This window comes from Myotis lucifugus, unplaced genomic scaffold (assembly GCF_000147115.1).
Source record: "Myotis lucifugus unplaced genomic scaffold, Myoluc2.0 scaffold_596, whole genome shotgun sequence".
NCBI classification, from domain to species: Eukaryota; Metazoa; Chordata; class Mammalia; order Chiroptera; family Vespertilionidae; genus Myotis; species Myotis lucifugus.
The window spans coordinates 113,466-119,838 of record NW_005871644.1 but is presented as its reverse complement, the minus strand read 5'-3'; the positions used below and the strand labels follow the sequence as shown (position 1 = coordinate 119,838).

At 41.9% G+C, this 6,373-nt stretch overlaps 1 protein-coding gene and 1 non-coding gene across 2 annotated transcripts in view; one reads left to right on the top strand and one right to left on the bottom strand.

The window, feature by feature from the left end:
* The window catches only part of CUNH6orf106 (chromosome unknown C6orf106 homolog), a 98,125-nt gene that overhangs the window by 23,165 nt on the left and 68,587 nt on the right, over positions 1-6,373 (top strand). The gene's annotated exons all lie outside the window — the stretch shown is intronic.
* LOC111823660 lies at positions 1,070-1,176 on the bottom strand. Its single transcript, XR_002826721.1, has one exon. It is a non-coding gene; the product is annotated as a U6 spliceosomal RNA (small nuclear RNA).

Sequence of the window (6,373 nt, the reverse complement as noted above, 5' to 3'; positions counted from 1 at the left end):
AGGGGGTTTGGTCGCTGCTCCTGTCACGCTCATCCCGGTGCCGGGAGGCCTCGTGGCTCTGCTGATCCCGGTGCTGGGAGGCCTCGTGGCTCCGCTGATTCCGGTGCTGGGAGGCATATTACCCTTTTACTATATAGGATAGAGGCCTGGGGCACGGTGGGGGCCAGCTGGTTTGCCTTGAAGGAAGTTCTGGATCAGGGTGGGGGTCCCCACTGGGGTGTCTGGCCAGCCTGGGTGAGGGGATGAGGGCCGTTTTCAGGCTGGCAGGTGACTGAAGCTCCAACCGGCCCTTTTTTTCTTTTTTTTTTTTATTCTGGGCCAGCTTTAGCTCTGAGGCTTGGCTCCAGCTCTGAGGCCTTGGCTGCTGAAAGCAGGTATCTGGTTTGTTTGGGTTCTATAATTGTAACACTTGCGGTCCTGCTCACTCCAGCTCTGAGATCCCGGCTGGCTGAAAGCAGGGATCTGCGTTTGTTCTATAATTGAAACAATGTTGCGGTCCTGCTGGCTGAAGCCCGGCTGGCTGAAAGCAGGTTTCTGGGGTTTTGTTTAGCTTCTATATTTGTAACAATATTTCTTAAACTGCAAGCTCAGATGCCGACAAGGCAGGCGGGGAACGTTGGCTTCCTCCGTCACTGAAGCAAGCAAGCCTCCTGTTCGCTTCAAGCTGCCTGGCTGTCAGCCGCCATCTTGGTTGGCAGTTAATTTGCATATCGCCCTGATTAGCCAATGGGAAGGGTAGCGGAGGTACGGCTAATTACCATGTTTCTCTATTATTAGATAGGAGTCTTTCTTTTTCACTTTAATTCCTAAATTTTGTAATGAATATGAGTTACTTGGTAATTAGAAAAATATAATACCTAAATAGAGAAAAAATTGTTAATCATATCCTTGGGTTAAAATTGGCTCTAGGTGTTTTTTTTATTTTATCCTAAATCTCTCAGAGTTATGCTATGTCCTCTGCCTTTTTTAGGTAATCCTAAACTAAAAACACTAATATTCGGGTTGTGGGGTGGTGGGGGGGGGGTTGTAGTGTTCATTCTGATCTATCCCCCAACTTATTTATTTATTTTTTTAAATGGAACGCTTCACAAATTTGTGTGTCATCCTTGCACAGGGCCCATGCTAATCTTCTCTGTATCGTTCCAATTTTAGTATTTGTGCTGCTGAAGTGAGCACCCAACTTTTTTTTTTTAATATTGTTTTTATTGATTTCATAGAGAGAAAGAGAGAGAGAGAGAGAGAGAGAGAGAGAGAGAGAGAGAGAAACATCTATCGGCTGCTTCATGCACAACCCTTACTGGGAGGCAAGCCTGCAACCAGCATATATCCTGGCCTGGGATCGAACAGGTGACTTTCTGGTGCATGAGATGGTATGCAACCAACTGAGCCACACTGGCTGGGATATTTCCCAATATTTTATTTTGAAGAATTTCAAAACTATAGAAGAGTTGGAAGACTAGTACAATGAATACCTGTATAAGTGACATTTTACCACATTTGCTTTATTTTTAAAGCACCTTTATTAAATTATAATTGACATATCATAAATTAACCCATTTTAAATGGATAATTGAGTGATTTTCTTTTAGTTTACAGAACTGAGAGACCCTCACTACACTCCAGTTATATATTTTCATCACTCTAGTAAGATTTCTTCTGCCTGTTGAGTTAATCCCCATTCTCACCCCCAACCTCATGCAACCACTAATCTTTTTTCTGTCTCTAAATAGTTGCCTTTTGTCTACTTTTTATATCAGTGGAGTCATATATGTGGTCTTTTGTATCTGGCTTCCATCATATAGTATAAATGGGTCGTTTGTACTTTTTGGCTATTAAGAATAAAACTGCTATGAACATGGTCTTGCAAGACTTTGTATGCATGTGTGTTTTAATTTATTTTGGGTAGATACCTAGGAATTGGTTGCTATTTTGCATAGTAAAGAGTTGTGTTTAATTTTTAAAGAAACCTGCCAAACTGTTTTCCAAAGTAAATACCATTTTATATTCCCACCAATAATGTAGGCGAGAGCTCTCTATGGATTTACTACAACCCCCACCCCCCAACTGTTTGAATTAAATTGCAAACATCAGGACATTCACTCCTTGGCCCTTAAGCAAAGGGCATCATCCTACATAACTGCAGTATCATTGTCACTCCCAAGGAATTTAGCATGTAAACAATAGGATTGTATATTATACAGTCCATATCTAGATTTCCTATTCCCTAAATGCCCTTTATAAGCCCCCCTCTCCCACTTCAGCATCTTAAGAATTTAATGTTAAATTGGTTGTCATGTCTCTTTAGTAGTCTTGAATCTAGAACAGTTCCCTTATGTCATTGACATTTTTTTGAATCCAGGCCAGTTGTATTCTAGAGTTTTCCATATTGTTGATTATTTTCTCACAATTAGATTCAGGTTTAACTTTTGTTTTTTTTTTGCTAGAAATAATACATGAATGATTCTGTGTCTTCCATTGTATCACATCAGGAGGCATGTGCTAAATTAGAGTATTTGGTTAAGATGATGGCCACCTGTTTTTCTCCTTTGTAATTAATAAATAATCTGTGAGAGACTGTGAGGATATCATTTTCCCCCAGCGATATTTCTTCCATCTTTTTTAAATATCCACTTTTCATCCTTTCCTGAGTCATTTATTGCATAAGTGGTTGTAAAAAGGTAATTTCCTAATTCTCTTGTTCCTTTATTTATTAGTTGTTGGTCTCCTGTAAAGATATTGCTGATTTTTTATTTATTTTTATTAATTTTTAAAATTATTATTTTTTGCTGATTTTTAAAATGGAACTTATCAAGTTGGAGCCATGAAGGATTTTATGGTGAAAGAAGCAAAATTTTGGTTATTTTTTGGTATATCTTATCAGTGTGGACTTAAGTGTATTTGCGTTACTCTTTAAAGAGAATGATCTCCTTGAATTTGTGAAGCATGAAATACAGAAACTTCTTTACTGAGTTCCCATTATTTGGGATGTTTGCTGCTTTTCTCTCTTTGAGAGATTACTCTTTTTTAGGAAGAATCTGAAAAGACTACATATAATTCTTTTTCTCCTTAATTTTTATTAGTTTTTCTTTGTAAACCAAAATGGATAGTCCCCCCCTTTCCCCATGTTTCTTTGGATGGCTTTTTGATTGATTTTTTTTTTTGTAGTAATTTAACTGGTGTTAATTATGCAGTGTCATGCAAAAGTAGCCTGTTTTTAAAAATCCTTTTCTTCTGTAATGTATAAGAAATATCATAATTGGATGAGGTGTTTAAACCTGACTTCTTGTCATCTGAATAACTCATTGTCCAGAACATTAAAACATTAACAGAGTATGTGAGAATGTTTGCAAGTATCACAGGACTTTTAGAGGAAATCTTCTTTAAATATTGTCTTTCTTGTTTTCTCAATGATTATTTCTACTAAGATGCAGCAGTCTCTGATATGTTTATACTGTAATTTTATTAGTTTTTAAAGGAAAAAAGAGTCCCTAGCTGGTTTGATTCTGGTCAATTGCAGGCGTGTGCAGAAGGCGACCAATTGATGTGTCTCTCTCTTAACTAATGTTTCTCTCTGTGTCTCTCCCCATCCCTTCCACTCTCTCTGAAAATCAATGGGAGGAAAAATATCCCTTCAATGAGGGATTAACAACAACCCCCAACAAAAATAATCCCTATCTAATAATAGACAAAACATGGTAAATTAACCGTACCTCCGACACCACTTCCATTGGCTAATCAGGGGCGATATGCAAATTTACCTGCCCAACCAAGATGGCGGCCGGGCAGCCAGGCAGCTGAAGCGACAGGAGGCTTGCTTGCTCCAGTGATGGAGGAAGCCAAGGTTCCCCGCCTGCCGCTGCCGGCCTCTGAGCTGCACTCTAAGCAACTATGCTGCAATTATAGAAGCTAAACAATCCCCAGAAACCTGCTTTCAGCCAGCTGGGCCTCAGAGCTGGAGTTGCAACATTGTTTCAATTATAGAAGCTAAACAAAGCCCAGATACCTGCTTTCAGCAGCCGAGGTCTCAGAGCTGGAGCCGAGCCTCAGAGCTAAAGCCGTCTCTCAGCTCCAGTGACAGCCATAGAAGGTAAATAAATCCCAGAATAAAAAATAAAAATAAAAAAAGGAGAGGTTGGGAGCTTCAGTCACCTGCCAGCCTGAAAACGGCCCTCAGCCCCTCACCCAGACTGGGCCAGGCACCCCAGTGGGGACCCCCACCCTGAAGTGGGTGTGATCAGCTGCAAACAGCCATCATCCCCTCATCCAGGCTGGCCAGGCACCCAAGCGGGACCCCCACCCTGATCCGGGACACCTTTCAGGGCAAACCAGCCGGCCCCCACCCGTGCCCCAGGCCTCTATCCTATATAGTAAAAGGATAATATGCAAACTGACCCTAACAGCAGAAGGACTGGGAATGACTGGTCATTATGACACACACTGACCACCAGGGGGCAGATGCTCAATGCAGGAGCTGCCCTCTGGTGGTCAGGGCGCTCTCACATGGGAGGAGCTCTGCTCAGCCACAAGCCAGGCTGATGGCTGCCACTACAGCGGTGATGGTGGGAGCCTCTCCTGCCTCCTCAGCAGCGCTAAGGATGTCTGACTGCAGTTTAGGCCTGCTCCCCACTGGCAAGTGGACATCCCCTGAGGGCTTCCGGGCTGCTGGGCTGCCAGAGGGATGTCTGATTGCCAGCTTAGGCCCAATCCCCCGGGGAGTGGGCCTAAGCCAGCAGGTGGTCATCCCCTGAGGGGTCCCAGACTGCGAGAGGGCACAGGCCAGGCTGAGGGACCCCTCCTCCCCCCCGAGTGCACAAATTTTTGTGCACTGGGCCTCTAGTAATAATAATAATAAAGGAAAAAGTGATCTGGTCCCCTCAGGTTTATGAACTATCATAAAGTCTGACTTTTTATCATTTTCTTTCTCCAAGTTAATCCTAATTTAATTTAGTCCCCTAGCTGTAAGTGTGTAGCTTTTAAGGGTACCTATCTTACAGATACCTGAGAGCAGCCAAATATACCTACAGGGTATTGGAGATGGGTTGGCTGGAGAATGAATAGAGTTGACATTAAATGCTATGTGGCATTTTTGGTAGTGATGGTAGTTTTGTTTTGGTTTTATAATATTAAATAGAACTTGGCTAAGGTTTATTTACCTTTTGGTTCCTAGAGAATAAGATTGATAACATAGGGCTTTAGATTCTTTTAGATGTGTACCTTAGTATGCAGTTTTGGAGGTGATGTATGCTTAGGTGTACTTTTGTATTATCTTCAAAGATGGTATTGTCAATGTTGTTCTATAGAGGAGATGAAACTGAAGAGGCTTTGAAGCTGGGCCCTGTAGCACACCATCAGTAAATCTCAAAGGCAAGGCATATTAGACAGGTGTGGAGCATTTTAATCAAAGGTATATGTAAAATGTGTGTGGTATTTCTTTCAAAGCCCATGGTTTTTTCTCTGTATGTAGAAACAACAGCTAGATTTATGAATGGAGTGTTGCTCCATAGCTTAGCGTTTTGGCACTTTATATCTACTTTTAAAAATCGAAAGTTCCTGTCTGGCCAGCCTGGTTCAGTGGTTGAGCGTTGACCTATGAACCAGGAGGTCACAGTTCTATTCCCAGACAGGGCACATGCTCGGGTTGGGGGCTCGATCCCTAGTGTGGGGTGTTCAGGAGGCAGCCAATCAATACTTCTCTCTCATCATTGATGTTTCTATCTCTCTTCCTCTCCCTTCCTCTCTGAAATCAATAACAAAAATATATATTTTTTAAAAATCAAAAGTACTTAACTAAATAAATTAATAAATAAATAAAATAAACATCTTTTTAAAAAATATTGTTTTTGTTGATTTCAGAGAGGAAGGGAAAGGGAGAGATAGAAACATCCATAATGAGAGAGAATCAATGATTGGCTGCCTCCCTGCAACTCCTTTATGTGCCCCTGACCAGAATTGAACCCCGGACCCTTCAGTCCGCAGGCTGATGCTCTATCCACTGAGCCAAACCAGCTAGGGAAAAATAAACATATCTTTAATGGATATTTGACTTCTTAAAAGCAGAATTATGAAGAAGGAAATGACAGCAGAAAACAGCACCCTTTAAAATTGCAATCTTTCTTTAACCTGCCTTAATATTCATAGTTTTTGTCTTTGATGATGAATATTATCAAATATACGAGAGGCCCTGCGCATGAAATTCGTGCAGGGGGGGCGTGTGTGTCTCTCAGCCCAGCCTGCACCCTCTCCAATCTGGGACATCCCTCTCATAATCCAGGACTGCTGACTGGCGGGGTCCCAAAACACTCTCCTTACCTTGCATGGCCTGATTGGCCCTAACCATTTCTGCGTGCCACCCCCAAGCCCCCCCTCTAACCGC